The 23,890-nt window shown below is 42.1% G+C and overlaps 21 pseudogenes; all 21 read right to left on the bottom strand.

Annotated features, from left to right (window-relative positions):
• Positions 1-18,038: 18,038 nt before the first annotated feature.
• LOC114460230 (uncharacterized) lies at positions 18,039-18,157 on the bottom strand (annotated as a pseudogene).
• Positions 18,158-18,570: 413 nt separating this feature from the next.
• LOC114460205 (uncharacterized) lies at positions 18,571-18,689 on the bottom strand (annotated as a pseudogene).
• Positions 18,690-18,839: 150 nt separating this feature from the next.
• Positions 18,840-18,958, bottom strand: LOC114460210 (uncharacterized; annotated as a pseudogene).
• A 154-nt stretch (positions 18,959-19,112) lies between these two features.
• On the bottom strand, positions 19,113-19,231 carry LOC114460212 (uncharacterized; annotated as a pseudogene).
• A 154-nt stretch (positions 19,232-19,385) lies between these two features.
• Positions 19,386-19,504, bottom strand: LOC114460215 (uncharacterized; annotated as a pseudogene).
• Positions 19,505-19,658: 154 nt separating this feature from the next.
• Positions 19,659-19,777, bottom strand: LOC114460244 (uncharacterized; annotated as a pseudogene).
• Positions 19,778-19,932: 155 nt separating this feature from the next.
• On the bottom strand, positions 19,933-20,051 carry LOC114460204 (uncharacterized; annotated as a pseudogene).
• A 150-nt stretch (positions 20,052-20,201) lies between these two features.
• Positions 20,202-20,320, bottom strand: LOC114460206 (uncharacterized; annotated as a pseudogene).
• A 154-nt stretch (positions 20,321-20,474) lies between these two features.
• Positions 20,475-20,593, bottom strand: LOC114460229 (uncharacterized; annotated as a pseudogene).
• Positions 20,594-20,747: 154 nt separating this feature from the next.
• Positions 20,748-20,866, bottom strand: LOC114460203 (uncharacterized; annotated as a pseudogene).
• A 152-nt stretch (positions 20,867-21,018) lies between these two features.
• On the bottom strand, positions 21,019-21,137 carry LOC114460201 (uncharacterized; annotated as a pseudogene).
• Positions 21,138-21,291: 154 nt separating this feature from the next.
• LOC114460200 (uncharacterized) lies at positions 21,292-21,410 on the bottom strand (annotated as a pseudogene).
• Positions 21,411-21,564: 154 nt separating this feature from the next.
• LOC114460202 (uncharacterized) lies at positions 21,565-21,683 on the bottom strand (annotated as a pseudogene).
• Positions 21,684-21,837: 154 nt separating this feature from the next.
• On the bottom strand, positions 21,838-21,956 carry LOC114460199 (uncharacterized; annotated as a pseudogene).
• A 153-nt stretch (positions 21,957-22,109) lies between these two features.
• LOC114460231 (uncharacterized) lies at positions 22,110-22,229 on the bottom strand (annotated as a pseudogene).
• Positions 22,230-22,379: 150 nt separating this feature from the next.
• Positions 22,380-22,498, bottom strand: LOC114460198 (uncharacterized; annotated as a pseudogene).
• A 154-nt stretch (positions 22,499-22,652) lies between these two features.
• Positions 22,653-22,771, bottom strand: LOC114460197 (uncharacterized; annotated as a pseudogene).
• A 151-nt stretch (positions 22,772-22,922) lies between these two features.
• LOC114460291 (uncharacterized) lies at positions 22,923-23,041 on the bottom strand (annotated as a pseudogene).
• A 154-nt stretch (positions 23,042-23,195) lies between these two features.
• Positions 23,196-23,314, bottom strand: LOC114460290 (uncharacterized; annotated as a pseudogene).
• Positions 23,315-23,468: 154 nt separating this feature from the next.
• Positions 23,469-23,587, bottom strand: LOC114460289 (uncharacterized; annotated as a pseudogene).
• Positions 23,588-23,740: 153 nt separating this feature from the next.
• LOC114460288 (uncharacterized) lies at positions 23,741-23,859 on the bottom strand (annotated as a pseudogene).
• Positions 23,860-23,890: the final 31 nt, after the last annotated feature.

The raw sequence follows: 23,890 nt of genomic DNA, 5'->3' as shown, positions 1-23,890 counted from the left end.
AACTCCTTCATCTCCTGAGGAAGAATCACTCCCCCCCCAGTCCTCAATGCTAAGTTTTTCATCCACATCTTTATCATCGCTCATGCTCCACCCCAGTGTCAGGAACCGAGCTACGGCTGGAATTTTTGACATGTCCCCATATCTGTTTTTCTCCAGGTTGTTGTTTTTCCTGGTTAGCTTTTGGTAGCGTTTTTGGTAGAACGAGATGTATTCTCTTCCGATGTTAATTGTCTCCATCCCACCGCCAAACTCTCTCACCTGTCTGAGCGCAGTAAAATTAATTTTTCCCGCTTCTGCTCTTGTCACTAGGTAAAGATGGGGATTCAGGTAACTCTTTCTTCCTTCAGTAATTTCACTGAAGAAGTAAGGAGTATCCCTGTCAGGATAGGGGTAATTCCCCAGTGTCAGGGGTGTCTCATAGACATCTAGTCCACACGGCACCCAAGCATCCCCCCAGCACGTTAAATCAGGAGCCCCGCAATCAGTGGATCTAGGATCCCGCGCGTCTAAGGAGGCACCCCCCATTCTGACCCTGTCACATGTCATAGTTGCAGACCACCTCCTCCCCGTGTGACACCAGCGAGTGCTGCCTCGCAACCCCCAGCTTATCCTCTCTGATTGTTTTTTGTAATCGGGGTGTTTTGCTGCCATTTCCCTATCGTTCCATCTCACGGAGGGCTCTGGTGTCATAAGAAAAAGTTTCTGCCCGAAAAGCCAAAATGGGCATCCTCCATCCTGTGGGTTGATTAACACCTCCCACATTTCTACTCCCACTCTCGGGTGCAACTCATACAAGGGCAAAAAGCCAGTTGTATCAGTTTCAAAATCCTCTGCCATTGTGGCCCCATCTGGCACCATCACGCCACGCGGAAGAACCCCTGGGTGCCAGTGCAGGGGTTTATCCTCAGAAATAAAGGGGTTGCCGTCAATATCTAATTCCAAACAGGCAGATCTGTACTCTTTATTTTCGTTTTGAATCAACAACCCCGTCGACATAATCATTGTGGCTTTAACACTCTTATTTTCTGTTTGAGCCTTATTTATCCTAATCCATGCTGGTGTAGGGAGGTTTAGCCCTACGCACCTTCGGAAGGGGTATGGCGAATCGTTCAAGTATCCATCTTGTCCCCTTATGTTGGACGTGTCCCAAATCACTTTGCGTAACTCTCCATTTCTCCCATCAGATCTATACTTGTTAAGCCTGAAAGAAATCCAAAACCAGGCATTGTTGCCAATCCCACTTTTGTTTTCACCGACTGGCGCGTAATCTCTGGGGAATTTTTTGTGTTTTGCGTCCGCGATCCTTATTTGTTTGGTGTACCAATCTGCTTTTTCTGGTATAAGTTCCATATCGCGCGGCACCAGTTTTCCGTCCTGTGATGGGAGAGGAGAGTTCAAACATTAGCATGAAATTCTATGTTATTTAAGGGGATTCCTCCCCTGTCAATAATATTTCTATCCCGTACTTCCAATCTTTTATGGTGATTTATTCCTATGACGAACCCCACAAAGGCTATTGCCAAAACTTGTGTAGGTTGTCCCATAGCTATCATGGTGATTCCTGAGAAGATAAAAAACCCCCATGTTATTGCTACATTTTTGGTCATTTTTTTGCTGATGGCCGACCTCTTCTTGTACATAGCCATTAATATTAATAGAAAACAGGCTGAATATATACCTGCGCCAATAAAACGAAAGTGGTTAACTTTTGTGGTCTTTATCCTAACTATAGTTAAAATTATATCTAGGATGTATATAACTGTGGTCGCAATCCAGAATTCATCTTGCCAATTGCGGATAGGGAGGCCACCAAATATAATATAAAAAATCACTAAGGAGGTATGTAAAGGTGTAATTCTCAGCAGGAATCTTCTGAGAATTCCCACCACAATTATCATGATTGATGAGGTTAAAACTTTTATCCATTCAATTAAGTTGTTTCTACTGGCTGTCAAAATCAATAGGCATGCTATTTCGGCCAGCAAAAAGAAGTCTGCGTTAATACTTAGAATTATTTTTTCACGGCCAGCAGCTGGGCTTTCAGCAGCTGGGTTTTCGTTAAATGCCTCTGTCAATGCCCCACATTTTTCCAATTGCGTTGCACAAAGTTGCCAGTTTATTTTTCTTCCTGTGTTACTTTTAATTATATTGTCATGGCACAACATCAGTTGTTTTAAACAGCTGAACACAAGTGTACCACCTGAAGGGGCAGTTGATGCCTTTGACAATGGTGTGGGTGTAGTCCTTGTATCATTTACTAAGTGATGGTAGTAGGTGGTTGGTGTTTCAGTCATTGTTAGTCTATTTTCCTCACACTTCACCCATTCATTAACACAAAATTCCCAATCCATGTCTGTATTGGTGTTGTTTCTCATCATCTTTGTTGTATTAGCATGGCACCACATCAGTTGTATTAAACAGCTGAAAACAAGTGTACCCCCTATAGGAGTGGTCGATGCCATGGTGCAAGGCGTAGGTGTAAGTGTGGGTGCGAGGGTTGTTGTTATATTTACTGGATGGTAGAAATTTGGTGGTGCCTCAGCCATTTCTATTCTCCTTTTCTTTGGTCAGTTCTCTGTCAATCGTATGTTAGTTGTCTATTATTACTCCCGCCGTTGGTCTGTTAGTTGCCTATCAGTTCTTCTGCCGGTTGTCTCCTTGTGAAAGGGTATCGAAAGGGGTCTATTGTTCAGTATATATCTCTGAGATGAGCCCTCTATCCCCTCCCCGGTGGGTGGAGAACGTCCTGTTATCAGATGTCAACGCCCAATCACATGATGTTTTTCACACTTTCTGCTGAGCAGGAGGCTTTCATTAGAGAGCCTCTTCTCCTTTCCTTAAACGGTGCCTTTCCTTCTTCTTTTGTATTTCTCTGTCCAACTTCCTGGCAGACTGAGTCACTAATGTTTTGTGTCTGCTCTCTGCGCTTCTAAATGCCCAGTTGCACATTTTTCTGCAGCAGTTCAAAATTGCTAATATCTTCCCTATCACTGCCATAAATATTACACCCCCAATAGCTAGCATTATCCATTTAAGGTACCACATTATTTCTTTAGTCCACCACCAAACATTTTGAGCAGTTTCAGTCACTCCCTTTTTTACTCCTTGTACGGTAGCCCCTATCATCATAGCCCCAAAGAGCCTCCAAGCTGGCAGGCCTGTTCCCTTTTTTTTCCGTACTTTTTTCTCTATAACTGTGCTTCCCTATTGCTTCACAGTTAAAAACATCATCTGAGGCCTCCAGTATTTTTCTTGAGTTGTCAATTTTCGTCATTCCACAATTTCTCACAATATCAGTTGGGATATACCATGGGCTATCTTCTTTCAGTCTCATTTTTGTATTATCATTTTTCCATTCTTGCAGAGTGGGTACAGTTTTTTCCCTATTTTTTAATTTATTCCCATCACAAAGCACGTTTCTAACAAACCTCAATCTATCATACATCAATCCTCCTATGTCTATTCCTTGTAGCCATCCGACTGATGCCACATGGGACGGCCAATGAGGTACCCTCACATGTTTTCCTGGGATTATACACATCCCTCTTCTGTTCTCTGTCAGCATGTCGTGTGATGCAAAGGCATATGTGGCATTTACAGTTTTCTTTAGTTCCTGAATTAACGCCTTATCTTTAAGGCATTCCCAGCCGCCTTCTCTCATCCTACAAGGCTGCCATTCGACTTCAGCTGTATTCCATATATTTTCTAAATAAGTCTCACCATTCCGTATTACAGATTTTTTCCCAATTATTCTCGCGCCTGCCGCCTCTGTAATTGTCAGATTCCATGATTCATCTCCGTGAGACCAGCGAAGCTGGTGCCATTGAGCATCAGGAGTTAGCGGCAACCACTTTTTAAATATCGTCTCATTATCCTTTTTGCCGTTCCAATCATTTATGGGTGCCGTGAGGAATAATGACCTCTCCGTGGTATAGAGGAAAGTCATTTGATAGGGAAAAGGGGACTGTATAGAGTCCTGCCAACTCCATTCACCCTGATGTTTGTGACGCTTTTTAATTGTGTGCAAAAAATCTGGGAGTAGATGGCGGATCTTCCTATCTTCATCCGTTAATGTATATTTCTTTGTAGCTAATTTCTCCGCCCAAGGTTTAATCCAGATTTCACCTGAATTATCTGTACTCTCATATTCTATCTTTTGTAAAAATGCTTTATATGCCCTATACATCTTCATCACATCCATCCATTCTTGTCTCTTCCCAAAAGTAGTTTTTGTCAGATATGAATAGAAGAACTGCATCTGCCAACGTATATGCATCTCCTCTAATAACACCTGCATCTCCTCCGGAAAAAACTCCTTTCTCGCTTCGCCCCATTCCGTCATATTTTCCACCCTGACCTCATCAGAGAAACTCCCCAAATCCTCCTTAACATCTATCTTTCCTTTCCAATCAAAGGTGTTCCTCTCATTAAAAAATTCCAAACCGTCATGGTCTTTGGGAGGTAATGGATAGGCCAAGAATTTATGTATCACCGACCCATCATCCCGAGGGATTGCTATCAGGTGTGGAATTACTAAGACTCCCATTTCGGCCGAATCAAAGCTATTCCAGCCTTCATCTTTACCGAGTAATAAACCTGCTAACTGACTCCATTCCCATGCTTCAAAGAATGCAGAGAGCCTTATCTTTGCTTCTTCTCTTAGTTTAGTGAGATTTTGTGGGAGATGTCCGCTACAATTCCACATCGCTTCTTCCCATAAGCCGCTTCTAAACGGCTCTTCAGCTATTTCCCTGCTGGTGTTACTTGATACTACTTCCAGTATTAATTTATATGCATTTGGGGCCTGTGTCAAATCAACCCCCAGTATGATAGACATACATTTTTTTGCCTTTATCCACCACACTGTTTGGTTATTTTCCACCCATTTTTTGTATTTATTTTGTGTCATCATTGGTACTGTTATCCCCATAACCTGTCTGAAGCAACTACCCCCTTTGTCGGTGGGGTTAAGATTCCTTCCATCTTTTGCATATCTACTCTGGCATAACAGATCATTTTCTTGATGCTTATCAGCTTCACTCCACATAATCCTCTGTTGGACTCTAGGAAATTTCCGAATAAATTTCATTATCTTTGGACCTTTTGCCTCTCCTTCGTAACGTATAGGTTTTTCCTCTGCTTTATGTTTTTCTGCTGGCAACACAAACAACAGCCATCTCCAATAGACACCTTTAAGCGCGGATTTTGCAGAATAACAGTCTTCATTACTCCTATTGCATTTTTCTAGTCCTTTGGCAGTATTGTTATGGGGACACAACGTTGTTACCACATGGGTGTCAGGCTCTACCCTGGATGCCCACATTGGGGTAGTATTATAGGCATTTAGGTAGAAACACTGTTTGACTTCATCCTCTTTGTAAGGTCCTAATTCAACCGACCTATCATCATTCGTCAATTTCTTCACCAGGATTTGGTTGTAATAGAAAACGCAATGTCTTAAAGGATTTCTGTCATCGTTTCCCTGTGTAATCCAATATTTCCTCCCTTGAATCCGCGACAGACTATCATTCCGTGTATGATACTGACTCCTATTTAATTTTTGATCCCAAAAATCCTGCATCATTATTCTATCCAAAATAGTCTCCTGTAACCTTATCGATTTACATTGTGTCCCATTCCCGTATGTGAAATTTCTAGTCCAATTTTTTGTTACGTCTTTCCATTTCTGGAAGATGTTGACATACCATTTTACGGCGTCTACGCTACATTTCTGTCCTCTATAATCTCTAATACCACGTTTCCATCTAATTTTCTTTGAAATCTTCTGATCTTTTTGTATTGCAAACCCTGGGGTCATCAATGGCATAGTTTTAATGTCATGAACCAGAGCCTTTTTTTCCAACGATTCTAATTTAAAATTAACAAACACCTCCTCATCAATCGTGGAAGGATATTTCACCATGTTATATTCTTCCTCTGTGATCACATCATGAGATGGGACATTCCACACTGAGTATTCGTCTAATATCTGGCATGTTTTATACATTCCAAACTTCTCTTTAGTTATTTCCCATTTTTTCCTTATTATCCGACTATAAGCTTGATACCTGCATTCTATTGAAGTATTCCTTCTTTCTATTCCTGACAGAATCAAATATCCTTCCTTTTCACTAATACGACTTCCTCTCACCACAAATCCTTCTTTATTAGTATCGCCATAAATCTTCTCATAATCCTCCCACGTGTATATTTTCATGTCCCCACTTACTGCCTCACACATGTTCTTATAAGCCACCCTTGAGAGTTTTTCCATAATCTTCATTATCATTTCCTCACAGCATGGCCCCTGATAAGCCTCAAAGGCTATCTCGCATCCATTCAGTTTCATCATATCCATTCTCTTAACACACTTTTTACTTCCCTTTTTTGTCATATTACTAATTGTAGTGTCTAATGCAGCCATCGGAGAAGTTGTTGTATTTTCGTGCCTTTTAGGTGATTCGGGTGAAATTTTATTTTGTGGCTTTGCTATGTTTATATTCACTAATCCCGTTGGAGACAGTGTTTGCTTCTCCGTTGACATTTCTCTCTGTGGATACGGGAACAGGGAAATACACTTTTCTATAGCATAGCCTACTTCCCCTTTATAATCACTCAGGCCCCTCTTCACCATTTCTATCTTTATCAGCCTTATTCTCCTGCAAACTTCTTCCCCTTTATCCGCAAGACTCTCCATTAAAGCTGTGTTGTTTCTTAGCACTAGTTTCTTCCACATTAATTCCTTTAGGCATCTGTCAGGTCGTCTTGACCTCGGGTGTCGGCCATACTCAATGCAGTTAAGCCGCCCAGTCTCTTCCCCTTCGTTTTGTCTTTGTTTTAATTCTTGATCCGTAATTTCAGGGAGAAAAAACTCCCTATCACACCCTCCAACCAAGCCTCGGGTGAGAGCTAGGAATTGAATTCCTCCCCTTATATATCTTTCTTGATCAAAAACCTTCTTTCCCCCCGTGCCATAAGGAATGGGGACTTCTATCTCTGCCATGGGTGTATATACATTGCATGATTTACACCTAACCAGTTTCTCTTTAACCACTCGTCTAATGGAACCTGTCCTCTCCAGCTCCATCCATGTTCTGATTCCAATTGTCGTCAATAGGCTGAGAAGTGTCAGCATTAGGAAGATTACAATAGCCTTACTGGCTTTCCCCATTTTTGAATTTTCTTCCCATCTCCTTCTCCATTCCTTTCTTTTCCTATTCTTTTCAGCTATGGCGTAAGGGTTGAGCCTTCCTCCTTTGATATCCTTGATATAATCTCTTTCCCATAATACCTTCCTAGCCTCCTTATCATAATGCCTTTTATTCCATATTAGGTGCAGCCTCTCCATTCCTCCGATGGGATGACTTTTCTCTCTGTAACGAGAATAGCACCACAATTATTCCCTTATATTATTTACATCTTTCCATCTTTTTTTTTTTTTTTTTCACGACGCTATTCTCTGTCAGAGTCGTCTTCCTTTGGCCTTTTTATTTCTCTTTCTTTTCCAAAGACAAGCTTCCTCCTAGATCCCTCCTTTTCCTTATTGTCAGGTATATTTATAGGAGCATCTACCCAAGTCTCCCTTGGTTCTTCTTCTGCTCCCGTGAGGCCATCATCCTCCGCCTGATTTTTCTTTCTTGTCCATTCTGTGAGCCACCTAAGCCTCTTTATCTTATCCTTTGGAGCCACCCGCATTACTTTTGATGTTCTAATAACTCCACCGCAGACCCATGCTTTAGCAGCTACAGCAATTATTTGATTAATATTAGAATTCTTTTCCAAGCATCTTTGAGTGAGAACCTCCATAATCAAATAAAGACTCTCATATCTCTCTTCTGCTTTTCTCTTATCCTTCCTTTTTCCTGTCACTTCAGATCCTACTAAGACATCCAATTTCCATTTAATCCCCCGAACCCTCATCGGATCCCCAGCCGGATTCACACTTCCTGTTGTTATCCAATCCTTCTGTGATGCACTCAGCGTCTGAGGTGTCCATTCCTCAATTTTTCCTCCCTCCTTTTCCTCCTGTGAGGCTATCATCATTTCTCCTAGCTTTTCTCCTATATTTGTGAGCTCCACCTTATCTTTGGCAAACCTCCGTTTAGTTTTGAAAGCTATTGGAATTCTCCAACCATCACACATTTCATTTATCATTTCTGTTTTCCCTACAAAATTAGCAGAAGCACCACTTTCTTTCAGATGCTCTAATATTTTAGGAGGTAACCCTTTTAATTCCTCCACTTCTCCTCTCTCTGTCACATGTTTCTGAGTCCCTGGTTTCCACGGGGCTATTTTTCCTGTTGACCTCCTATGCCGATACTGGTGGCTCGTTCTGTGTGCCAGGAGTGATGCCATCTCCAGGCGTACATCTCTGCACAAAAGAAGACTGCCACCATCTCCTGCCACACAGTTACACGGCCACTCATGCCTGTCTATACGGCAACACATCATTCTAGCACCATACCTGTCCCAGCACTCGGTGCAGAATGAAACTCGGCAGGCCCCGGCCAACTCTATTCCTGTCAATTTTCCTTCCAGCTGACAGTCATATCTTGTCCTCCTATCCTGCCTTTTTCCCATCCATCTGAGACAGAAAACTTCTTCCATACATAGACAACACTTCCCCGGCTGATATTCTCTCTCCATGGGAAGAGAGCCAGGAGAATGTCCCGGGAACAATACACGTACCGTTATCATCTCATCCCAAGGAGCAGACAATATAACCAATCCCATGGTCAAATGAGCTTGGTCCGGTAAGACCTGGTAAAACTCATCAGCCTCCGAAGGGTGATACGGAACCTCCCATGTGGGGAGAACCGCTTCTTCCACCGCAGTTTTCGATGTCATAAACTTCGGAGGCCCTGTTGGAATTGTGTCCTGCCTATCAATCCCTTTTACATCATTATTCCTTAAACCGCCTTTTAACTCGGACTTGCTTGGGGTGATATTTCCCTCCATCCGTAGTGTATATTACGTTACCTTCCTGTCGGTCGATTACCCGGAATTCTTCCCCGTTTTTTATCCACACCTCGTCTTTTGCCTGTAACACAGGATAATCCTGGGTCAATCTGGTAACTGTTTTACGGTGTTTAGGCTGGCTTAATATTTGGTTGATGTAAAATAAATTGTCATGTTTCCACCAGTCTTTTCCTATCACAGCTATCGCTTCTTTTGCTGATCTAACAGCTCGTTCCGCTACGCCGTTTGTATTGGATTGGTATGGTATCGCAAGAACATGTTCTATTTGAAGATCATACAACAGTTTCTGGAACCTTGACCCAGAGAACATTGTGGCATTATCACTTCTTACTTCTGTTATTGTCATGTTTCCCTGTAAATATGACAGCAAGCATTTTTCTGCCTCTTCTTGTGTCTCATGCATCAGGGGAAATATCCTTGTATTTCCTCCTGCGTTATCTGCTATTACCAAGAACTTTTTATATTTTTTTAGCTTTGGTATATGCCCTACATCCATAGATGCCGACATTCCCATGACCTCTGTTGATATCGGCCTTTCATTGTATTTGATGGGTGGCAGATTTCTTTTTCTCGCGCATTTCTCGCAATTGCTCCGAAGCTCACCAAACATTCCCTCTAAATGTTTTAATTCCACTTGCTGATCTCTCAACCAGCTTTTTATTCTTTCTGTCCCAGGGTGCAATAGCATGTCATGTATGGTTTTTAGATATTTTTCTTTATCCATTTCAGGTATCTCTATTCTTCCTTCCTCATTTCTCCATGACTCAGGGAACAGCAGGGACACCCCCCTTATCCCTTTTAATTTTGCTTTGCTCTTCCTGGCCTGCACAAGGTCATCCACTTTCTTGTTTCCTTCATGATCAAAATCACTTTGACCTGTGTGACATTTACATGCTCAATCCATATTTGTGTTTTTTGTAATAACTGAGCAATAATTATCCAGTGTATTTTATGTCCTAATTCTTTACCTCGGTAGTTTTGATAGTCTCTGGCTTTCCAAAATCGTAGATTATTTTTTATTCCGTCTACAACATACCAACTGTCTGATATGATCTTTAGCTTTTTTATTTTTCTCTTTTTTGCATATTGAAGCGCATTCACCAGTGCTAAAACTTCAGCTTCCTGTGCTGTTTTGCCTTCTCGGCCTGTTTGTTGCCACACTTGCTTCTCCTTTTTATACACTATAAAGCCCCATTTGCCTATCTCATCTTTGTCTGTCATGCTCCCATCTGTAAATATGGAATATATTCCATCCCATTCTACCGGTGGACTTTCTTCTTGAATTTTTTTGAATTTTCCTCCATTCTCTCCTAACGTGAACCGCCATTGTTTGTCTTGTAACATCAAAGTCCATTTTCCCCATCTACTTTGATAGGCTTTTGCAAACTCCACTGACCCTTTATGAATTTCTTTCGTCAGAGGATTTTCCGTTTCTACAACCACTCTTCTGTCCCCAAACATCGCTCTCATTTCTTTATATGCCTTCCATAGCAGCAAAAGTTCTTGTTCTACTGTAGCATATTTTAGCTCTGTGTTTGAAAATCGGTGTGAATAATACATGAAGGGTTTTTCACTGCTTGCCTCTGTTGCCTCTATCCATCCCCCGTCTTCCTGCATTACTGTTCTCAGCGTCACCGGGTCTATTCCTGTGACAGGTGATAGCGTCCTCACAGCTTCTTTTACTTGCTGTACTGTGGCCTGAAAAAGTTGTTTTTCTTCTGTGGTTAATTTTCTGTTTCTTTCTATTAATTTTTTCTTCTCTACATCCCATTTTCTTAGTCCTAATTTTATTTCTTCTATTCCTCTGACTAAGCCAGGGTACCCAGGAATTGTGGACCTGACCCAGCTCATTTTTCCAATAGCTCTTTCCAAATCTTTCACCGTGTGTGGTTTAAGATTGCCAAGGTAGCCAGGGACCATTTGGATTGATTCACTCCCTATTGTCATACCTAAGTACTTCACGGAGCTTGTTCCTATCTCACATTTAGGAAGGCCTATTTTCATCCCATTTATTTTTAGGCGATCTAACACTTTTTCTAACAGTGTATAATGTTCTTCTTCTTCTTCTGTGGAGAAGAAAATGTCATCTATATAAACTTGCACTGGAAGTCCTGCTAACAGCTTTTCCATTCTTTCCTGGAAAGCATTTGGGGAGTTACAAAATCCTTGGGGTAGACGTGTCCAGCAATATCCCTGATTTTTTATCATAAAACATGTTTTCAGTTGCGACACTTCTTCCAGTGGCACGCTCCAAAACCCGTTAGCTAAATCTATTGTGGTATTATACCTTTTTGGCCTTAAACTCATCATTGTGACTTTTGGATTTACTATCTGCCTTACATCTTTTGCCGTTAGGTCATTTAATTGTTTCAAATTATGTACTGCTCTAACAGTACCATCTTTTTTTGGTACAGCCTGAACAGGCATCAAGCAAGGCGGTTCATCTACTTTTCTAACGACTCCGAGTTCCTCCAATTCCTGTATTGTTTTTACAAATTCCTGCTCGGCGTCGCCCAATGGGTATTGTTTTTGTTTTCCTGGCATCGTCCCCCTAATAACGTATGGCTGAGTTTTCATCATTCCTACGTCATTCTTGAATTTTGCCACTTCTGCTTTTCTTAATATGCCTATTAATCTTTCTTTATCACTTAATTCAGATTTATCTATTACGTTTTGTAATACTTCTGGAATTATTATTTCTTTCATCCATCTTACTGGATTTTTCTCTAGCCAGTCTATATCTTTAAAAGCCAACAGTGCATGGGGACCTATCAAGACATCCCTGCCCCTAAATTTTCCTATTGGCATGGTGCATTCTTTCCCATTTGCTAATTCCACTAAGGCATATTTATTCATGGGTTCTGTCCAAGGCTCTAATAAGATGGACATATTTGTTCCCGTGTCTAATGTAACCCCCTGGAGTTCTCCGTTTATCTTTAGCCACCCTATTATATCATTTTCGATTATTTCGCACCCCGGGAGCGTAACTGTGCTTTGCTCCTTCTTGCTTGATGAACTACCTGATAGCCCTTTATCCACTTCATCTTCCATTCTTCCTTTTCTTTCATTAGATTGTCCCTCTCTGCCTTTGTCATTTTCTGAAAATCTTCGTCCGACACTTTCGGACAGGCAGGTGCTCCTTCTTTTATTCCTGAATTCCTTGGTTTCTGACCCTTCTGAGTCTCCCGTAACCTCTGTCCCTCCATTTGATTCTTTCGCGGAAAATACCCTGGTATCTCGGGCCTGATCTGATTTGGGTTTTCCTTTCTTTGACCTCCCGCTGTTGAATTTAGCCTCGGAGAGTTTTCTTCCCTGTGATTTCCTTGATATGTTCGTTGCGGTGCAAAAGAGCCCTGTCTCCTTGGTGTTTGTATTATTTTTGGACTCCCCATCGTACTCTTCTCTTGTCTGGCTGAAGAGAACTGACCGTCTGTGTTGCGGCCAGAGTTTCGTACTTCTGGCCGCCGTAACTCGTTTTTTGACTGCCTCTCTTCTCTTTGCTGTTTCCTAATTCCCCTTATTGTATCAATTGTTCTTAATTTGTCTTGTCTCTCTGAGTGTGTCATTTTTCTCCATTCCACAGCCACTTCTATTATTCTTGAGTCATTACATTGTGTGAGAAACTCCACTTGTTGCGTCTCGTTAGCTTCATTACTTATCATTTGAGCCATAGCGTGCAGGATATCTATTTTTCCTTCTTTGAATTGTTTCACTAATTTATCAGTCAGTTTTCTGACTGGATCCTGATACGTGTGAGTGGAGTTTCCTTTAGAAAGCATATATAGAGTTATTCCTTTTCCTAATTCAAATTTTTCTCTATTAGCTATAGCCTTTGACACCATTGCATCCTTCAGATACTTTACTGAGAGCACATCCAATAATCTTACTGCATATTCTCCTGGTGTCTCATGGGCCTCTTTTTCTGCTGCCATTTTCATAATTTCTGCTAAATTAAGGACAAGCCCTAATGGCTCGTCCTCCTCCGAGTCTGAAGCTTTATTAGTTAACATAGATGTGGCCAGTTGTAGACTAATATCAGGCTTCTTCTTATGTTTAGACTTCTTTTTCTCTTTTTTAGGCTCACGTCCTCTCTTCACTTCCTCCTCATCTGAGGAGGAATCTTCCTCACTCCTTCCACCCTTTCTACCTATCCCCTGATAAGCAGCAATCTTCCTATTCCTCTCGTTCCCTGTGTGCTCCTCTGGTTCTTCGTCATCATCGCTGTCCTCTAGGCCCTCATTCCCACTTGTGTCTGATCGATATGAATGGCTTCTGATGCTGTTCACAACGTCTCGGTGGGCATTTCTTAGGTGATCATATCCGCGCGCGAGATAGGCTTTTTTAAAGGACTGCGAAACTCCTGGCCATCTAGCTATTTCTGAAGCACTGGGAGTGAAGGATAGTTCCAGCGCATGCTGCCTGTCTATGTTTTCCGCGTAGTACTCAGGAAACTCAGCATCATCGTCCCATTCCTGAGATTTAGTATCCCAATCTGGGATATGATTAGAGGGAATGAGGCAATGCCCCTTTTTTCCGGCTGGTCTCGGTACAGATCCGTCTCTACACGGCCATTTGGTGTTGTCATATTTACCCCAATCAATACTTTTCCCCAACGCATGTTTGCTCCTTACTTGTTTTTCTAAATTCCCGGTTTCATATTCTGACACATAGGGCTCATATATCCTTTTTGGTTTAATCCTATGTGCCTCTCGTGGTAGAATTGGAGTGGATCGACCTATTGGTTCTGGTTCGAAAACGTCTTCTTCCTCTGATGATTCTTCCAGGGCATAAGTTACTCTGGATGTGGAGGCAGTAGCCTTTTTAGGTTGGATCTCGGGTGTCAAGTGAGCTTTTGCTTTCACTCGCGGTGTCTCCATAATCGGAGACATGTCCTGTATATGTCTGCCAGCCTCCCTTCTTCCCTTGTTAGCCAAATCCATTGTTGTCTTTATTTTTTCTATTATTTCCTCAATTATCATTCCTGTTTTGTCTTCTAATATTACTATTACATTAGAGAGGGTATTTTCTACTCCGGTTATGGTTACTCCTAGCCATATAGCTATTGTTTCAAAAGCCTTTTTATTTCCTCCCATTTCTTTTGGAAATGTGTTTTGACAGTTGAGATCTAATACTAGGTGAGTCTCCTGTCTTCCTATCATTTTTAATTGATCCCGCAGTCTATCCTGTCCTCGTGGTTGAAGACAGACATAGCCTGCCGTCATATCACCATTTGGTGGGTTATATCCCCTTATTCCTATTCTTTCCCCTTCATCCGGTGCTATCCTTCCGGCCCTAATTTCGGCCTCTCGATACTCGTGATGAGCCGTAGTTTTCTTGAAGTGTTCCTTATTCTCTCGTTTTATTTTTGTTGCCGACCCTGTCTCATAGTCTCTCACCCAGGTGACATATGCGTATCTCCGTGGCATTTCAAATTTTGCTGTGGTGCTGTTTATTATTTTTATCTGGCCATTATCAGTTGTTAGTCTTAGCTCCTCTTTCTCTGGTAGATTAGTTCTTTTTACTGTTGTCATCATTAATTCTTTCTGGGGTGGGGGAGAGTATGGTGTTCCGACAATTTCGTCGTCCTCCTCATCTGAGCTTATTTCCATCGGGTTTTTATTTATTTTTCTCGGGACAGGGAGGTTTCCTGAGTTTCTACAAGCATTAATTATCTCCTCTCGCTTTTTCGCCTCTTCTTCCTGCATTTTTACAATCTGACCATAATGTCTCAATTTTTTCTCCGTATAGCTTAGCTCCTGTCTGTACTGGTCAACTTGTTCCTGGAAAGATTGTTTTTGTAATTCTAAATCAAGCCTTCTCTTTTCTTCAGCTGATCTGCTTGCTATTTCTCCTTCCCTTATTTGAATATCCTTTTCAATTTCTAATTTCTGCAACTCCCTGAGATGTCGTTCCTGATCCGCCTTTTCCTTTTCCCTCCTTTCTTTGTCAGCATTCCTGTGTTCTTCCTCTGCCGTCTCACATCTTAATTTTAATTCCTCTAATTTACTCTCAAGGAGAGCTTCTCTTTCTCTGCTCTCATTATTGCTTGGCCTTGTCTTATCTTTACACTGACGATAGGCTTCCGCAGCCCTTCTCTCTAACCACATCTGTTGTGCAATATCCTCTCTGAAAGGCACAAGCCCTTCGTCATCTTCCTCTTCACTCCCAGAGCTGTCCTCCTCATCCTCAGTAGTTACTAAGTATTTACTACTTAGACCTCCGTCTCCTTCTTCTATTAGTGCATCTATTATGCCCTCGTCTGTGAAATAAGGGGCTGAGGGAGCAAGAGGCATTATTTGTGTCATTATAGTCCTATACGGCGATGCTCCCGCTTGTGGTTCCTCATATGGAGGTGGCTATGCTGTTTTTATTTGACCCTTGCCTCCGTCTCTTCCTATTGTGTCAGGCCTTGCACCCCTCTCTGCTGATTTTGACCTCGGTCGCGTCTTTGACAACACCTTTAATCCTTCTATTTTGTAGCCGAGGTCATCCTCGGGTATTTTTGCTATTTTTGTATGATGCAGAGACAAGAGGGCGTTTGCTTCTTGAAATTTTTCTCTGGTTTGTAGGACCCATATAATCCGACGTCCTGCACCTTTGCTTAACCAATTCCTCATAGCTTCATATATCACTATCCTGGCCATATTGTCGGGATATCCGAACAATCCATCTCCCCACGTGGTAGTCACCACTGTTTTTGTTTCTACCGCATCAAAGACAGCCGCCAGAGTTCCCTCTAATTCATCCCAACTTAATTTTGGATCTTTATCGTAGAAACGAGAGTAGTACCCATTAACTATCGATACCACCCCATCATTTTTTATTTCTTCTTTTTCTATCCTTACTTCGCTTGCCGTTTTCCTTGGATATTTTCCTGTTTTAATATCTCTCCTGTTTATATCCTTATTGACTGATATGGGCCATTGCGTTGCCACCCATCTCGCCACTCCGCCACCATCTTCCCCACGAGGATTTCTTGGGTTTAGAATAGTACATTTTGGCCCTGATATTTCTGCCACCAATGTGTCTCCAAGGTTTGCTTTCACTGTTGTAATCACGTCATCGAATCTTACGGCTTCAATCTCTCTGCTAGGCACTCTAGTACCGGTGGAACCTGTTGACAATCCTCCTGTCGACATTCTTCGAACAGGAGTAAAATGGGGAGGTAACTGTGTTCCCTCCGCCATTGTTTTATCTTACGTTCGTATCACAGTATTCCCGTAAGCGGAGACTGAGGTCTCTCCTTGAGAGGGGGGCTCCAATAGCCTTTCTCCCCTCTGTTTACACGCGTGTTTGAATAGGCTTACCTTAACCTGATTCTTTTAATAAAGGATACCTTTCTGATTTCGTGTTCAAAGTGTTAGACCTTACACTTCTAATCTCCCACTCCTTTTCTTTGCTCACTCCATTCAGGTTGATCAGTCCTGCCAGAGTAACAATTACTAAAGAGTCAGAGATTTTTCCACTACTTTCGTACTGAGTTATCCTTTATTCCTCAAAGGGAGATAGCCAATCTATTCACCCTCTTCCTACCAACCAGTATGGTAGGGCAATGAGACTCTCTGCTTATATCTCTATTTTAGGACACTCCGTAGGTTTTTTAATTAGACTCGGTACTCGTTTTGTTTTTCCCGGACTAATAGGTTAACTTAGTCGTGCCCTCACGTATGGGCGCTATGTCGATAGCCCGCGGGACTTTATAACGGTAAGGGATCTAAAACTGTCGTACTCACACAATAATTCCCCCTATACCTTGTCACCGAGGCTGGCTGCCTATCCTTTATTATTGTTTTCTAATAAAAGATAAGACTAATTGTACCTCCTCCTATAGGAAGTCTAAGAGTCGTCTCGCTATTTTGTGGGATTGATATTAAGACCTACCCTATGTAGGTCAAGGCTGGAAACAACTCTTTTTTACAACAGCATGAGTTAGCCCACCCTGACTCCCCCGTGAAGGAGGGAGCTGAGGGCAGATTCACTTACCAGAGGTCAAGAAGTGTGTCTTTCAAACCCGGGAGCTGTCTCAGATGTGAGTGTTTGCAGGCGGTTGATTTAATCAAAAAGGCTTCTTAATAGTTAATGAATTTTATTAAAGGTTTACAAAAATCAAGTAAAAGTCAATCAAAAAGTTTCAAAGTATCAAAGTCCTAAACTATCAGCCGATAGAGAAAGACGGGGGCCTCATGAACAACTGAATGTCCGTCTAAAGGAGGCCACTGAATACAGTAATCAGTGATATATTTATAGCCCAAAGCATGGCGTGATAACGTGTCATAATACATGCCCTAACCACCTTAGCGAATAGAAAAAGAGAAAAAAAGTTCATACTGATGTCAAGGCCTTACTGGCGTAGCAGTAGCAGGTGCTCTAAATCACCCAGCTGTCATACGAAAGTACAAAAGGTTATACAGATGTCAAGGCTCTGCTGACGTAGCAGTAGCAGGTGCTCTAACTCACCCAGCTGTCATACGAAAGTACAAAAGGTTATACAGATGTCAAGGCTCTGCTGACGTAGCAGTAGCAGGTGCTCTAACTCACCCAGCTGTCATACGAAAGTACAAAAGGTTATACAGATGTCATGGCAATATAAAAGTACAAAAGTTCACTCAGATGTCATGGTCCAACTGGAGTACAAAAAGTTACTTAAAGGTGGTTTCCATCTGTTTGTGTGGTTAATACTTAATGCATCCTGTTTAACCAACACCTCGAGGTGTTAGTTCTTCTTTCGAAAAGCAGAAGTCTTCTAAGAAAAAACAGAAGTATCAGTACCAGATGGTCATGTCTTCTCTTGTGTCACATTTTTCCTAACAGTTTTTATAACAATGGCAGTTTAATAGGTGTGACCCATCAGGACAGGCAGATAGCTGTAGTGGTTAAATAAGCATTTCTTTGCAGGATAATGAATGAATGATTAATACACAATCATACAACACATACCTACTCAATCACTGCACTTTTGGTGGATTGGAGACTGTGAATGCAGAATCTGAAAAAAAACACACACACAAAGCAAGCTTGCATTTAGACACTCTTCTTTGGTTTCAAATAAAAGTGTTCAAAACTTACAGCACACGGTATTCCCAGACAGTCTCCCATTCAAGTACTAACCACGCCCGGCTTTGTGTAGCTTCCGAGATCAGACGAGATCGGGATTGATCAGAGCGGTATGGCCGTAAGCAAGTGACAGGAACAAAAAAAGCCTTCTCATACCTACTCAATCACTGCACTTTTGGTGGATTGGAGACTGTGAATGCAGAATCTGAAAAAACATAAATACAGAATGACAGCATTAAGGTACACTTTGTTGGTTTCAAATAAAAGTGTTTAAAACTTACAGCACACAGTATTCCCAGACAGTCTCCCATTCAAGTACTAACCATGCCCGGCTTTGTTTAGCTTCCGAGATCAGGCTTCATCAGAGAGGTATGGCCGTAAGCAAGTGGTAGGAACAAAAAAAGCCTTCTCATACCAACTCAATCACTGCACTTTTGGTGGATTGGAGACTGTGAATGCAGAATCTGAAAAAAAACACACACACAAAGCAAGCTTGCATTTAGACACTCTTCTTTGGTTTCAAATAAAAGTGTTTAAAACTTACAGCACACGGTATTCCCAGACAGTCTCCCATTCAAGTACTAACCATGCCCGGCTTTGTTTAGCTTCCGAGATCAGACGAGATCGGGCTTGATCAGAGCGGTATGGCCGTAAGCAAGTGACAGGAACAAAAAAAGCCTTCTCATACCTACTCAATCACTGCACTTTTGGTGGATTGGAGACTGTGAATGCAGAATCTGAAAAAACATAGATACAGAATGACAGCATTAAGGCACTCTTCTTTGGTTTAAAAAAAAAGTGTTCAAAACTCACAGCACACGGTATTCCCAGACAGTCTCCCATTCAAGTACTAACCATGCCCGGCTTTGTTTAGCTTCCGAGATCAGACGAGATCGGGATTGATCAGAGCGGTATGGCCGTAAGCAAGAGGTAGGAACAAAAAAAGCCTTCTCATACCAACTCAATCACTGCACTTTTGGTGGATTGGAGACTGTGAATGCAGAATCTGAAAAAAAACACACACACAAAGCAAGCTTGCATTTAGACACTCTTCTTTGGTTTAAAAAAAAAGTGTTCAAAACTTACAGCACACGGTATTCCCAGACAGTCTCCCATTCAAGTACTAACCATGCCCGGCTTTGTTTAGCTTCCGAGATCAGACGAGATCAGGCTTGATCAGAGCGGTATGGCCGTAAGCAAGAGGTAGGAACAAAAAAAGCCTTCTCATACCTACTCAATCACTGCACTTTTGGTGGATTGGAGACTGTGAATGCAGAATCTGAAAAAAAACACACACACAAAGCAAGCTTGCATTTAGACACTCTTCTTTGGTTTCAAATAAAAGTGTTCAAAACTTACAGCACACGGTATTCCCAAGCAGTCTCCCATTCAAGTACTAACCATGCCCGGCTTTGCGTAGCTTCCGAGATCAGACGAGATCGGGCTTGATCAGAGCGGTATGGCCGTAAGCAAGTGACAGGAACAAAAAAAGCCTTCTCATACCTACTCAATCACTGCACTTTTGGTGGATTGGAGACTGTGAATGCAGAATCTGAAAAAAAACACACACACAAAGCAAGCTTGCTTTTAGACACTCTTCTTTGGTTTAAAAAAAAGGTGTTCAAAACTTAGAGCACACGGTATTCCCAGACAGTCTCCCATTCAAGTACTAACCATTCCCGGCTTTGTTCAGCTTCCGAGATCAGACGAGATCGGGCTTGATCAGAGCGGTATGGCCGTAAGCAAATGGTAGGAACAAAAAAAACCTTCTCATACCTACTCAATCACTGCACTTTTGGTGGATTGGAGACTGTGAATGCAGAATCTGAAAAAAAACACACACACAAAGCAAACTTGCTTATAGACACTCTTCTTTGGTTTAAAAAAAAAAGTGTTCAAAACTTACAGCACACGGTATTCCCAGACAGTCTCCCATTCAAGTACTAACCATGCCCGGCTTTGTTTAGCTTCCGAGATCAGACGAGATCGGGCTTGATCAGAGCGGTATGGCCGTAAGCAAGAGGTAGGAACAAAAAAAGCCTTCTCATACCTACTCAATCACTGCACTTTTGGTGGATTGGAGACTGTGAATGCAGAATCTGAAAAAACATAGATACAGAATGACAGCATTAAGGCACACTTTGTTGGTTTCAAATAAAAGTGTTTAAAACTTACAGCACACGGTATTCCCAGACAGTCTCCCATTCAAGTACTAACCATGCCCGGCTTTGTTTAGCTTCCGAGATCAGACGAGATCGGGCTTGATCAGAGAGGTATGGCCGTAAGCAAGTGGCAGGAACAAAAAAAGCCTTCTCATACCTACTCAATCACTGCACTTTTGGTGAATTGGAGACTGTGAATGCAGAATCTGAAAAAAAACACACACACAAAGCAAGCTTGCATTTAGACACTCTTCTTTGGTTTCAAATAAAAGTGTTCAAAACTTACAGCACACGGTATTCCCAGACAGTCTCCCATTCAAGTACTAACCATGCCCGGCTTTGTTTAGCTTCCGAGATCAGACGAGAGCGGGCTTGATCAGAGCGGTATGGCCGTAAGCAAGTGGTAGGAACAAAAAAAGCCTTCTCATACCTACTCAATCACTGCACTTTTGGTGGATTGGAGACTGTAAATGCAGAATCTGAAAAAAAACACACACACAAAGCAAGCTTGCATTTAGACACTCTTCTTTGGTTTCAAATAAAAGTGTTCAAAACTTACAGCACACGGTATTCCCAGACAGTCTCCCATTCAAGTACTAACCATGCCCGGCTTTGTTTAGCTTCCGAGATCAGACGAGATCGGGCTTGATCAGAGCGGTATGGCCGTAAGCAAGTGACAGGAACAAAAAAAGCCTTCTCATACCTACTCAATCACTGCACTTTTGGTGGATTGGAGACTGTGAATGCAGAATGTGAAAAAAACACACACACAAGCAAGCTTGCATTTAGACACTCTTCTTTGGTTTCAAATAAAAGTGTTCAAAACTTACAGCACACGGTATTCCCAGACAGTCTCCCATTCAAGTACTAACCATGCCCGGCTTTGTTTAGCTTCCGAGATCAGACGAGATCGGGCTTGATCAGAGCGGTATGGCCGTAAGCAAGAGGTAGGAACAAAAAAAGCCTTCTCATACCTACTCAATCACTGCACTTTTGGTGGATTGGAGACTGTGAATGCAGAATCTGAAAAAAAACACACACACAAAGCAAGCTTGCATTTAGACACTCTTCTTTGGTTTAAAAAAAAAGTGTTCAAAACTTACAGCACACGGTATTCCCAGACAGTCTCCCATTCAAGTACTAACCATGCCCGGCTTTGTTTAGCTTCCGAGATCAGACGAGATCGGGCTTGATCAGAGCGGTATGGCCGTAAGCAAGTGACAGGAACAAAAAAAGCCTTCTCATACCTACTCAATCACTGCACTTTTGGTGGATTGGAGACTGTGAATGCAGAATCTGAAAAAAAACACACACAAAAAGCAAGCTTGCATTTAGACACTCTTCTTTGGTTTCAAATAAAAGTGTTCAAAACTTACAGCACACGGTATTCCCAGACAGTCTCCCATTCAAGTACTAACCATGCCCGGCTTTGCTTAGCTTCCGAGATCAGACGAGATCGGGCTTGATCAGAGCGGTATGGCCGTAAGCAAGTGACAGGAACAAAAAAAGCCTTCTCATACCTACTCAATCACTGCACTTTTGGTGGATTGGAGACTGTGAATGCAGAATCTGAAAAAAAACACACACACAAAGCAAGCTTGCATTTAGACACTCTTCTTTGGTTTCAAATAAAAGTGTTCAAAACTTACAGCACACGGTATTCCCAGACAGTCTCCCATTCAAGTACTAACCATGCCCGGCTTTGTTTAGCTTCCGAGATCAGACGAGATCGGGCTTGATCAGAGCGGTATGGCCGTAAGCAAGTGACAGGAACAAAAAAAGCCTTCTCATACCTACTCAATCACTGCACTTTTGGTGGATTGGAGACTGTGAATGCAGAATCTGAAAAAAACACACACACAAAGCAAGCTTGCATTTAGACACTCTTCTTTGGTTTCAAATAAAAGTGTTCAAAACTTACAGCACACGGTATTCCCAGACAGTCTCCCATTCAAGTACTAACCATGCCCGGCTTTGTTTAGCTTCCGAGATCAGACGAGATCAGGGCTTGATCAGAGCGGTATGGCCGTAAGCAAGTGACAGGAACAAAAAAAGCCTTCTCATACCTACTCAATCACTGCACTTTTGGTGGATTGGAGACTGTGAATGCAGAATCTGAAAAAACATAGATACAGAATGACAGCATTAAGGCACACTTTGTTGGTTTCAAATAAAAGTGTTTCAAACTTACAGCACACGGTATTCCCAGACAGTCTCCCATTCAAGTACTAACCATGCCCGGCTTTGTTTAGCTTCCGAGATCAGACGAGATCGGGCTTGATCAGAGCGGTATGGCCGTAAGCAAGTGGTAGGAACAAAAAAAGCCTTCTCATACCTACTCAATCACTGCACTTTTGGTGGATTGGAGACTGTGAATGCAGAATCTGAAAAAAAACACACACACAAAGCAAGCTTGCATTTAGACACTCTTCTTTGGTTTAAAAAAAAAGTGTTCAAAACTTACAGCACACGGTATTCCCAGACAGTCTCCCATTCAAGTACTAACCATGCCCGGCTTTGTTTAGCTTCCGAGATCAGACGAGATCGGGCTTGATCAGAGCGGTATGGCCGTAAGCAAGAGGTAGGAACAAAAAAAGCCTTCTCATACCTACTCAATCACTGCACTTTTGGTGGATTGGAGACTGTGAATGCAGAATCTGAAAAAAACATAGATACAGAATGACAGCATTAAGGCACACTTTGTTGGTTTCAAATAAAAGTGTTTAAAACTTACAGCACACGGTATTCCCAGACAGTCTCCCATTCAAGTACTAACCATGCCCGGCTTTGTTTAGCTTCCGAGATCAGACGAGATCGGGCTTGATCAGAGCGGTATGGCCGTAAGCAAGTGGTAGGAACAAAAAAAGCCTTCTCATACCTACTCAATCACTGCACTTTTGGTGGATTGGAGACTGTGAATGCAGAATCTGAAAAAAAACACACACACAAAGCAAGCTTGCATTTAGACACTCTTCTTTGGTTTCAAATAAAAGTGTTTAAAACTTACAGCACACGGTATTCCCAGACAGTCTCCCATTCAAGTACTAACCATGCCCGGCTTTGTTTAGCTTCCGAGATCAGACGAGATCGGGCTTGATCAGAGCGGTATGGCCGTAAGCAAGTGGCAGGAACAAAAAAAGCCTTCTCATACCTACTCAATCACTGCACTTTTGGTGGATTGGAGACTGTGAATGCAGAATCTGAAAAAAAACACACACACAAAGCAAGCTTGCATTTAGACACTCTTCTTTGGTTTCAAATAAAAGTGTTCAAAACTTACAGCACACGGTATTCCCAGACAGTCTCCCATTCAAGTACTAACCATGCCCGGCTTTGTTTAGCTTCCGAGATCAGACGAGATCGGGCTTGATCAGAGCGGTATGGCCGTAAGCAAGTGAAGGAACAAAAAAAGCCTTCTCATACCTACTCAATCACTGCACTTTTGGTGGATTGGAGACTGTGAATGCAGAATCTGAAAAAAAACACACACACAAAGCAAGCTTGCATTTAGACACTCTTCTTTGGTTTCAAATAAAAGTGTTCAAAACTTACAGCACACGGTATTCCCAGACAGTCTCCCATTCAAGTACTAACCATGCCCGGCTTTGTTTAGCTTCCGAGATCAGACGAGATCGGGCTTGATCAGAGCGGTATGGCCGTAAGCAAGTGGTAGGAACAAAAAAAGCCTTCTCATA

Source organism: Gouania willdenowi, unplaced genomic scaffold, assembly GCF_900634775.1.
Source record: "Gouania willdenowi unplaced genomic scaffold, fGouWil2.1 scaffold_419_arrow_ctg1, whole genome shotgun sequence".
In the NCBI taxonomy this organism is placed as follows: Eukaryota; Metazoa; Chordata; class Actinopteri; order Blenniiformes; family Gobiesocidae; genus Gouania; species Gouania willdenowi.
This window is presented reverse-complemented; position numbering and strand designations above follow the sequence as displayed.